The sequence below is a fragment of the Rhamphochromis sp. 'chilingali' genome (assembly GCF_963969265.1).
Source record: "Rhamphochromis sp. 'chilingali' genome assembly, chromosome: 15".
Lineage (NCBI taxonomy): Eukaryota > Metazoa > Chordata > Actinopteri > Cichliformes > Cichlidae > Rhamphochromis > Rhamphochromis sp. 'chilingali'.
Window position 1 is genome coordinate 29,889,134 of NC_137942.1, and position 10,572 is coordinate 29,899,705.

Sequence of the window (10,572 nt, forward strand, 5' to 3'; positions counted from 1 at the left end):
GCAAATGCTCCGGTGCAGGTGAGGCAGCAGGTGGGGGAACGCGGAGTCTCCGAGGCCCGCCCAGAGCCAGGCGAGTCCCCTTGAAGACGTGCTCTCTCTCCGCGAAGAACCGCTGTTTTCCCCTGAGCTCCTCTGCCCAACGGGAAAGCGCTGCCTCCTGCCGCTCGTAGAGGTCCGAGTCTGCTGGGTTCCAATCGTGTCTTCGTGGCACGGGTCATGTCATTCTGTCAGGCATTGTGTGGAGGCGAGGAAGAAGGAACCCAAACGCAGGACTCGCAGGTACAGAAATGACGGGGATTTATTGGAGCGGGTGAATGAACAAAGCAGGAACGAAGAACTGGCTGACTGAAAGACTGGATGAATGGCTGGCTGAAAGACTGGATGGATGGCTGGCTGACTAACTGAACGTACATACGGGGAGACGACAGGAACATCACATGTACATCAATGACACGACAATGATCGGATGGAACTGAGGACTTAAATACACGCTGGGTGATGAATGATTAGAAACCGGTGAGTACGCAGCTGAACTTATTCTGACTAATGATACATGGGAATAACTGGAACACAATACGCAGGCGGTATGCTGGCACAGAAAACAGATGTGAAAATAAACTGAACATGACAAAACGGAAAACACTGGGTCAACGACCCAGGAACCCTGACACATGGGCAGTGTAGTCCATGCTGCAGGGAGAATGGACTGCCATACCCGTTATGTGTCTTTGAGCACGAGGAGGGAGAAAAAGGAAGTAGAAAAGTACAAGCTGTCATCGAGCAGAAACGGGAGCTGGAAACATGTGAATATAATAATAACCACTGCAGCCAAGAAGAGTGACGTCGCTCGGATGTCGCCCGGATCAACAAGGTCCGCGTCAGGTGTTGAGGAACCAGGGCACCCTGACGAAAAGTGGGCTACTGGAACAAGAAGGCATCGGTGGGCAAGAGACGAAAACAGGGCGTTGTTGGAATGCTACTACGCAAGTAACCCCGGCGGAAGGGTCTACATGAATAGGATGACGGACCTATGGATTCTTCGATACCCAACATCCACAATGATGGCGAAACAACTAGTAGCTCAGTGTTCCAACATTCGAAAGAAGGGACTGCTCTCACAGCTAGAGATTGACGAGGTACAACACAAATGCTACGGCAAGGAGGAGTCAGGACGCCAGGTCAGGGGGGAGATATCATCACCCCCACCCGAGATTGGGTACATAGCCCCAAGTGCGATAGGATCGTTGAGTGCGAGAGAAACTGACCTGAATCATGGCCAAGCTTGAAACCTGGATCCCCCGTAGCCAGTTACCAAGATTACGTGAAGTACTCTCAGAAGGTCTGCTAGATGATGTTAATGTAGCACTACGGGCAATACCTACAACCACGATTAACGACACTAACAAGCTGATCTACAATACGGCAGCAGTGATCAGTGAGATGCTCGGCTACAAGTTGAACAGCAACAAGGGGCAGTACCCTCCATGGAGAAGGAGGCTAGAGGGCAAGATCAGAGTAGCACGGAGGGAGGTTAGCCAACTAACGGAGTTGCAGAAAGGTGCGACAAATAAGGTGCCTAAGAAATACAGCAAGCTGTCCATACCTGAGGCCTTGGAAACTGCCAAGAAAAGACTCACAGCCTTGGCCAGCCGCTTGAGGAGGTACACCAGAGAGATAGAAGGCAGGAGAATAAACCAGCTGTTCTCCACAGAACCAGCAAAGGTGTACTCTCAGTGGCAAGGGAACAATAAGAGAACAGCACCACCAAGGCTGGAGACGGAGCAATACTGGAAGAGCATATGGGAGAAGGACGCAACCCATAACGGCAATGCTCAGTGGCTAGTGGATCTGAGGGCAGACCACAGCGACCTCCCTGAACAGGGTCCAGTAACCATCACAGTGGCAGATATCCAAGAAAGGGTCTCCACACCAGGTCCCGACATGGTTCACGCCTACTGGCTGAAGAAGCTGACTGCACTCCACGAGCGTCTGGCAGCACAAATGAACCAGCTGCTAGTTAACGAGAGACACCCGGAATGGCTAACCGAAGGCCGGACGGTCCTGGTCCCCAAGGAGCCCAAGAAGGGACCGGTCCCCTCCAACTATCGACCAATAACCTGCCTCAGTACTACATGGAAGCTCCTGTCAGGCATCATATCGGCTAAGATGAACAGGCACATGGGTCAATACATGAGCGGGACACAGAAAGGAATTGGCAAGAATACCAGAGGCGCAAAACACCAGCTACTGGTAGACAGAACAGTCAGCCGAGACTGCAAGACCAGACTGACAAACCTGTGCACTGCCTGGATTAATTATAAGAAGGCCTATGACTCAATGCCCCACAGCTGGATACTGGAATGCCTAGAATTGTACAAGATCAATGGGACCCTAAGAGCCTTCATCAGGAACTCAATGGGGATGTGGTGTACAACACTAGAGGCCAACTCCAAGCCCATAGCACAAGTCACCATCAAGTGCGGGATCTACCAAGGAGATGCTCTGTCCCCACTGCTGTTCTGCATAGGCCTGAACCCCCTCAGTGAGATCATTAACAAGACTGGCTACGGATACCGACTACGGAACGGAGCAGTTGTCAGCCACCTCCTGTACATGGATGACATCAAGCTGTATGCCAAGAGTGAACGAGACATCGATTCACTGATCCACACTACCAGGCTATACAGCAATGACATCGGAATGTCGTTCGGGCTGGAGAAGTGTAGTCGGATGATAACAAAGAAAGGGAACATAGCCAGAACAGAGGGGATCAAACTACCAGAAGGAAACATTGCAGACATAGAGGACAGTTACAAGTACCTGGGGATCCCGCAGGCGAATGGGAACCATGAAGAGGCCGCTAGAAAAGCTGCAACCACCAAGTACCTGCAGAGGGTCAGGCAAGTCCTGAGGAGTCAGCTGAACGGTAAGAACAAGATCTGGGCTATCAACACCTATGCCCTGCCCGTGATCAGGTACCCTGCTGGGGTAATAGGCTGGCCAAAGGAGGAGATAGAAGCCACTGACATCAAGACAAGAAAGCTCCTTACAATGCATGGAGGGTTTCACCCCAAGTCCAGCACCCTGAGGAAGGAAGGGGGCCGGGGACTGGTGAGTGTCAGCGCCACAGTCCAGGATGAGACAAGGAACATCCACGAATACATCACAAAGATGGCCCCAACTGATAGCTTGCTCAGTGAATCCCTCAGGCAACAGAAACCCAAGAAAGTGGACGAAGGCGAGGAACCATCATGGAAGGACAGGCCCCTGCACGGTATGTACCACCGGCAGATAAAGGAGGTGGCTGATATCCAGAAATCCTACCAGTGGCTGGACAAAGCTGGACTGAAAGACAGCACGGAAGCACTAATCATGGCAGCACAGGAACAAGCACTAAGCACAAGATCCATTGAGGCTGGGGTCTATCACACCAGGCAAGACCCCAGGTGCAGGCTGTGTAAAGATGCTCCAGAGACAATCCAGCACATAACAGCAGGGTGCAAGATGCTAGCAGGCAAGGCATACATGGAACGCCATAACCAAGTGGCCGGCATAGTATACAGGAACATCTGTGCCGAGTATAACCCAGAAGTCCCAAGGTCAAAATGGGAGATGCCCCCAAGAGTGATGGAGAATGACCGAGCTAAGATCCTGTGGGACTTCCAGATACAGACGGACAAAATGGTGGTGGCTAACCAACCGGACATAGTGGTGGTAGACAAACAGAAGAAGACGGCCGTAGTGATTGATGTAGCGGTTCCGAATGACAGCAATATCAGGAAGAAGGAACACGAGAAGCTCGAGAAATACCATGGGCTCAGAGAAGAGCTCGAGAAGATGTGGAGGGTGAAGGTGACGGTGGTCCCAGTGGTAATCGGAGCACTAGGTGCGGTGACTCCCAAACTAGGTGAGTGGCTCCTCAATCTGTCTGTTTTTTTTGTCACTTCCTGTTTCATTTTTTTTTGTCTTTGTTTCATGTGCATTTTGCTTAGTTTTGCTTTCCTCGTGTCCTCAAATTTAATTCTTACAAGCTGTTTCCCCACCTGCTTCCTATGCTTTCATTATCCTGTGTGCCTATATATGGTCTGTATGTCACGGGGCCGAGTGGCCTGTACTGAACAGGACTCAGGTGCAGAAACCCAGAGCAGAGACAGCAGATGATGTAACAATTTATTAGGCTTAAGTGCAAAAAAAAGAAAACGTAGCAAAGACAAAAAAAAACAATAAGACGTGGAGTTTGACGAGGCGTGGCCTGGGGAACGTGGCTAGGGCGAGGGGATGAGGCCTGAGATGCGGAGTGGAGCTGAGCAGGGAACAGTCACACTGAAGAGAGAAGATAGAGGAGTTAGGGAGGTAGTGGAGGCAGCTCTGAAGTGGCCAGTTGTAAGAGTAGCAATTCTTACTTGCAGTAGGGGACATGGAGTGTTGAGAGGGGGTGATGAGAATCCAGGGGAGGCTGAGTGGCGTGGAAAGGCTGGCCTGAGATCCGGGGCTTCAGATGGAGTTTGATGGCAGGAGGGCAGGCAGGTGAGGCACAGAGAGATTTTCAAAATGATTGCTTGGTATCCTGAGTCCGGAGGTGGAGCATGAGCCAAGGTGAATACAGCAACTGCAGCACAAGAGAGACTTGTTAACAAGATAGATCACAGCAAGAACTTGAAGTATAAGGCCTGTTACCAACATGTGTTGATGACAAACTGGCAGTGAATGAACATCAACGTGTGGTTTAAATCCCTCTGGCTTGATTGCCTGCAATAGGCTCCAGGTGTGCAGGAGCTGGAGTTGGCCCTGCCCAGGGGCGGATCCCAGGTCAGTTCAGGAGCCTTATGGAAATTCCAGCCACCCACCGCAGACCATGACACTGTATCTCACTGAGTTCTTTTTCTTGTCTTCTTTCATCTCTCAGTGCAGTGTATTCCCTGTCAGCAATGTTCCCTCTAATTTTTCATGTGTCTGAGCAAACGCACAAACTCCCTTGGACCACTGTGAGCAACAGTAAACGTGTTCACTGTGGTCACGCCAGCATCGAATCCATCCAAGTTACATGGTTTATTAAAATAATCAAATTACAGCATTTACATTTATGTTAGACTACTTTTAATTAACTGCTTTAGCCCACTTACAATGAAAATTTACAAACATCTTGTTCATGACCTGTGTAGTAACAGTAACAGTATTGGAAGTAAAAATAACTTGTACTCCAATTTTGAAAACACAACTTTCTTTCTTTTTTTTTTTATAAAGCGGACTTGTATTATGAGTATGAGTCTGTGGTCTGGGAGAGAGTTCTGTAACTCTCTGTCTGCAAAATACAGTATATAGAGACCAATGTTGGGCAATTAATTATATAGTTACTTCTTTAAAAGGTTTTACAAACAACAAAGTTTTTTGCAGCTGTTTACCTAAAAATGTAGCCAAGGCGTTTTTTAAACAAACATTTCAAAATATTTACAGAACAATCAGCTGTTCTGCATCAAATTTGATGCCACACAAATTATTTGTGCCACTCCAAAAACTAATTTCTGTCCACTATGAGATAAAGGAGAACAAAAGCCTGATACCTGCAGGCCTGACAACAGGAGATGTATCACTCCTGTAACACCTGTAGCGCCTCATTGTTCTGACACACACAATTAAACTATTGAATACACTACACACTAACTACACAAGATTTGTGCTAAACATCGCAAATCTCTCACATCTCAAAACCGCCATCACTCCTAAAACTTCCTCCCCGTTTCTTAACAACTAAATGCCATGTTTTGATTGGTCAACATGGTGCATTTTTCGACCAAAGGGAAAGGGTGGGGGGTGTTTTGGTTTCATCTTTGTTCACATGCGGAGTGCTTTCCAGCGATTTCCTTATAAAACGCCGTTTTTACCGTTTCTTCCTGCAGTAAATATAAACAACAATAGTAATCAGGAAGAAAACCAAACATTGCATATATTTTTATCATAACTCTGGTTTTACGTGGCCTATCAACACAATTTAAAAACTGGTATAAAGTCCACACTTTTTCCATCAATTGTCCCGTCTGTCCTGCTCACATCTCCAATGGTTGTACACGTTGTCATTAACATGGCTTCATTCCACATCTGCCACGCCGCTTTCCTAGCTAAAACACATAAGGACGTTGTCATAGCCTGTCAATGACGTTGATTAGCTGCGCATATACGTGAATGTGAATCGCGTCATTGGCTGGACTATGGGATAAGGTGGCATCGTTCTAATCCCATACTGGAGCAGCCAGTCACTTACTGACTAACACTGCAAAACAGAATTGTTAAAATTTTAATTTTAATTTCAACTCAGGTAAAAAAAAAACTTTGTGCGCAACGCGGATTTTTTTCTGCGCAGAGACCGTAAAGTAACCTACTCTGCGCAATTGCGCACGCGGGCAGCTTAGAGGGAACATTTCCTGTCAGTGTGTTTTGTCTGTATTGTTCTTCCCGAATCTAATATTAAATTAACTGAAAACCTTTTAGTACTTTGGTAAAAATCTTCCCAGGCAGGCTAAGAAGTGTGATTCCCTCTATGCCCACTCTCGGATTCCCTTTCTTCACGACTGGAACCACCAAAATGCTTCTCACTTCCCTCTATTCATCTCTGTTGCAGTCATAATCATCTCTGTCTGACTTTTTGTATTTTTACTTTTTATTATAATGCCCCAGTCTGCCAATCCAGAGGCACTGCCCCTGGTTGCCATGTGATGTTGCAGAGACATGTCACGCAAGACAGCCCTGACATCCATAGCCTAAGGAACTCCAGGAGCCCTACCACCAAGGAGATGTTTAACTACCTTAGTGACCTCGCCCCCAGTGAAGAGCTAGTTGCCCCCCTCATCCCTGGACTCTGCTTTCTCTGCCGAAACCATGTCAGTTGGCATTAAGGCGGTCCTAGAAGGGCCTAAAGGACACACAGGCAGCATTTATGGACAAGAGTCCATTTATTGGCCTCCACAGCAACAAAACAACAATATTAACAATAATATTGATATATCCTGCTCATCCCTGCTTCCTCTGGTCTGGTCCTCTGGGCTACTAAACATAGGGGACATCATCAGGAGATTAGTCCCAGCTGCTCTGGCAGGCTCCCTGGCACTAACCCCAGGACCATGTTTCCTCTGCAGCAGAGCCACAGACCACATCTCTACCACATCTTCAAAGTATTCCTTTCACCACCTAACTTTATCCTCAGTTGCATGTTTCAGCCACCACTCGAGCTGTGTGCTGATTGGCCTGCAGGTACCCATTACCTGCTTCCAAAGTCAGACGGGCTAGGTTTAGGCTAGGACTCATTTAGCTTGATGGCTTTCTTCACTTCACCGGTTTTGGGTCAGAGGAGGAAGACAGGACAAAAGACAGTGTGCAAGAGAGACAGCGGACAATAATAACTACAGGGAGTAGGGATGGGAATCGTTTAGGTTTTATCCGATACCGGTGCCAAATCGGTACTTTTGAAACGGTGCCGGTGCTTAAACGGTGCTCGAACCGGTGCTTAAAGAATGGAGAACACAAACTTTGTCCAAAAACCTCTCATGTTCAGCTGTTTTTTTTTTGTAAAAAGATAACAATGTGTGCCTTTTCTGCAGCTATGTGGCATATATGGCATCACTCTTGGCTGGAAGCAGTGCTTAAACAATGGAAAAAACACAAACTTTGTCCAAAAACCTCTCATGTTTAACTGTTTCCCACTTTTTCTTTGGTCATTTTAGCCTTTTTGGCCAGGGTGAAGGGAGTATCTGCCATCAAACAAGAAGACAGCCGCATGTAGCTATGATGATGTTTGCTAGTTCACCTTACATGCATTAATGTAATAACGTGGTTAGCCTACTCAACGTAAATTACACACGAACAACATGAAGCTACTCATGCAGAGAAGAACGGCTGCTGCTGCATCATCATCCGTCATCATTTCTGCTACACTGGCAGGGCTAGGGGCCAGGACTCTATTCTTCGGGTTTTTGGGGGATGTTGCTCCGGGTCCGATAACTGGCAACCCACCCGACGTGCACAGTGTGAGGTCTCGCAGCAAGCTATCAAATACGGCGCATTTCTCGGCTTTTAAAAAAAACGCTATGCGTCACCAGCTGTTTAATCGGATTCTTGGTGTTACCTCCTTTGACAGTATCACAGTATCAGCTTAAAGCACTTGTTGCAGGCTGCTGAGTTTGCATATTTTGCTGTGAAGTACAGCCAGACTTTTGACTGCTTCGCCTTGGACATTTTTAATCTGTAGCTCTGCTCTAACAGAATGTACGTACCTGGCCCCGCCTACTATCCTCGGAAACGTAAAATGATTGGCTAGAAGTGTATCACAGCTCAGGAAAAAAAAGCACCGAAATAAAGCACCGAAATGTGCGCTGCTTTTCGGTCTGGTTCCCGGACACCGGTACCCATCCCTAACAGGGAGTGCAGAATTATTAGGCAAGTTGTATTTTTGAGGAATACTTTCATTATTGAACAACAACCATGTTCTCAATGAACCCAAAAAACTCATTAATATCAAAGCTGAATGTTCTTGGAAGTAGTTTTTAGTTTGTTTTTAGTTTTAGCTATTTTAGGGGGATATCTGTGTGTGCAGGTGACTATTACTGTGCATAATTATTAGGCAACCTAACAAAAAAACAAATATATACCCATTTCAATTATTTATTTTTACCAGTGAAACCAATATAACATCTCCACATTCACAAATATACATTTCTGACATTCAAAAACAAAACAAAAACAAATCAGCGACCAATATAGCCACCTTTCTTTGCAAGGACACTCAAAAGCCTGCCATCCATGGATTCTGTCAGTGTTTTGATCTGTTCACCATCAACATTGCGTGCAGCAGCAACCACAGCCTCCCAGACACTGTTCAGAGAGGTGTTTTCCCTCCTTGTAAATCTCACATTTGATGATGGACCACAGGTTCTCAATGGGGTTCAGATTAGGTGAACAAGGTTAAATACACGTAGACATTGAGGGCCAGCAGGAGGGACCATGCGCTTACCTGCTGCTCTCTGGCAGGTAGCTCCATGCCCTCCTGGGTTTTAAATGCACCTTAGAACACACATGCATCAACACTACAATGAGCAGGTGGAGGGAGGTTTGGAGTCTTCTCTCACCCCCATTCTCTGCGACCTGCTGGAGCAGGGGGGCTAGGAGGAGGAGTTGGCCGTCCGACTGCGGTCTGGAGTGTGGGGCCTCCCTGCTGCTGCGGAGTCGGGGCGGTCTGCCTCCCCCCACCGCAGGGAAAAGGGTAACACCACCTGGGTCTGGGGGCAGTTCCCCCCCTCCAGGGGCAAGGGTACCTAGACCCGGTTTGTAGAGTACGCTTGGGGAGTGTGATCGTGTGTACAGCGTCTCTTTATGTCTGTCTCCACGTTGGTTGAGTGTGGAGTAAGTGTATATGAGAGCATGAGGGTGGGAATGGATGTTTGTATATGTGTGTGCCTGTATTTCTGTGTCTATATGTCAGGTTGGGTGTCAGGCGCCACCTCTCTGGGGACATCTTAGGCCCTCCAAGGTATGGAGGCCTATCTCCCCCTACCACCACTTCCCCTGCCAGTGGCGGACTCCCTCAGACATCGGTGCGTTGGTGGTTCTTTGTGTCCGGGGGTGGGCGTCCAGGTACACACTGGCTCACTCCTTGGCGGCCGCTTATCGGGGCCTGGAGCCTGGGGCTTGCTCGGGCCACTTCGGAGGTGGGGTGCCCCCGGCCTCTCGGCCTGGGGCTCGGTCACTCAGGCACAGCTGGCTGCCGGCGGAGCTCACGGGCGCGTCACTGCAACTCCCCCTGGTTTCTGCTCCGCGGCTGCTGAGTGAGCCCTCATCTGGGACTCTCCTCAGCTCTTTCTGGGACAGTGGCGCGGCTGCCCCTCTGTTGGTCTTCCTTGGTCTCTTGTGTTCTGGGGGCCTCTGGATGTCTGGAGTTTTGATCTCCTCCATACCTGCTTCATGCCCTGGAGGACGGGGCTGTGGCCCCCCCACACCCTCTAGCAGATCATTACATGAAGGAACCTTTTAAAAAACAAAAAACAAACGCGTCCATGCTCACAGGTGTACACACGGGTGATCACACCCACAAACTACACCCTTTTTGGCTCCTACCTCAAAGCACACTGTGTTCTGTTGATCTTATGTGCTGCACAATAATGTTTAATATTTAGTATTTACTGTCATATTCCCATATATCATTGTGATGTTGTTTATTCTATTACTCTTGTTCTCTTCTGCTTGTTTTCTTTTTTCTTTCTCAGCAGGTGACCCAGGTGATTGATATATACATTTTTTTTCTTTCTTTTTCTTTTTTTCTTTTTCTGCTCATTCTGTTGGTTTTTGGTTTTTGCCCTTCTCCCCCGTCCCTCTTCTCAGCTGTTTCTCTTTCCCTCTTTCTTTCTCCCCTTCTTTCCCCCAGTCAAGTCTGTCCCATATTCAGTAAGTGAAAATAAAATAAACAATAAAAGGTGAATCAAATGGACCATTATGGCAAGGCTGGGATGATCAGTTTGGTAAAGTAAATCCGTTGGGCATCTTTCTTTGCCTTTAGACAACAATTCTGATGGCAAAAGAGCCAAACGG